At 28.6% G+C, this 1,222-nt stretch overlaps 1 protein-coding gene across 1 annotated transcript in view; it reads right to left on the bottom strand.

Annotated features, from left to right (window-relative positions):
* The window catches only part of LOC110028664 (gamma-secretase subunit APH1-like), a 33,118-nt gene extending 33,024 nt beyond the window's left edge, over positions 1-94 (bottom strand). The window contains exon 1 of the mRNA XM_020730610.1: positions 5-94. The gene's annotated coding sequence lies outside the window, so the exon portion shown is untranslated. The remainder of the gene's footprint in view (positions 1-4) is intronic.
* Positions 95-1,222: the final 1,128 nt, after the last annotated feature.

Here is a 1,222-nt window from a genome sequence, read left to right as displayed (position 1 = left end):
CTACCCGAGTTTCGGGTAAAGAACTTCGACCGGTGAAGTTTATTTTTGAAAGAACTCGACAGGAAAAAAATGCAGGCAACTCGAGGCCGCTGAGAATTTTATCTTTTAATTAAAACGTTTAAGTTTTTATGGGTGTTTGGTACGACCATATTAATAGGATTTATGTAATGGATTTAGGAAATTCAGTTGAATATTAAAAATGTGAGTTTTATGCATATATTAAAAGTGTAATGCAATTAGAAATTCAGATTTAAGATTATTTTGTCTTGATTCATCTTAAATTTGAATTTAATAAATCAGCAAATAAGGATTTAATAAATTGGATTAATTAAGAGGGTGTTTTGTAACCTGCTTATTATCGGATTTAGTCATGAATTTAACTTAAATATAGCTAAACATCGAAAAAATGAAAAATAATTCAAACACATCATTAAAATGAATTTCATCATGTTCTATTGTTTTTTTCTCACGTTCTGTATTTTGTACATCTGATCCCAAGACGGATTTATTTCGTCTTCGCACGAGCTTCTCCCATCGTTTGTGTAATCTGGATTTATCGGATTACATAAATCTTATTAAACGTAAATTTGATCTACAACCTAAATCATATTAATGCTAAATCCTTCTTGTAGCTAAACGCTGCCTATATGAAGTACATGAATTTATTTGTCTTAAAAAAAACTAAAAAAATATAGCCTATGAAAAGTTTTTCCCAAATTATTATCCTACAAGTTGGTTATTTATATTATCAATAGACCCATTTTCTAACCTCCAAGTGGGCCTGAATGCTAAACGCTAAACCATGAGATAGACGGCATTTCATATCACCTTTGACATTGAAGTCTCAATAAATAAATCTTTCAAACATGAATCCTTTAGATTATTCTTATTTTTTAACGAAATAATTGAAATGATAAAATTATAGTGTTCATACTTTGAATTTTTATAAAAATATTTTTAAAATATTAAAAAGTAAAATATTTAAATTTTTAATATTTAAAAAAATGACTTAAACTCAAATCACATTTAATTCATAAGTAAGCACACATGGCTCTCACACAACGGACAATCTACAAATGCAATTAATATTCTTGATAGTAGTAATGATTGTGACATTGCCACTCTCATCTTTTAGCACACAAAGTCTCTTGGTGATGACAATCTCAATTTTCATAGTCTCCATGAGAGCATTTTATGGCCCCTCATTCATTTTATCTTTCCC

The sequence above is a fragment of the Phalaenopsis equestris genome, unplaced genomic scaffold (assembly GCF_001263595.1).
Source record: "Phalaenopsis equestris unplaced genomic scaffold, ASM126359v1 Scaffold000521, whole genome shotgun sequence".
NCBI classification, from domain to species: Eukaryota; Viridiplantae; Streptophyta; class Magnoliopsida; order Asparagales; family Orchidaceae; genus Phalaenopsis; species Phalaenopsis equestris.
The sequence above is the reverse complement of the archived record's forward strand: the minus strand, read 5'-3'. Positions and strand labels throughout refer to the sequence as shown.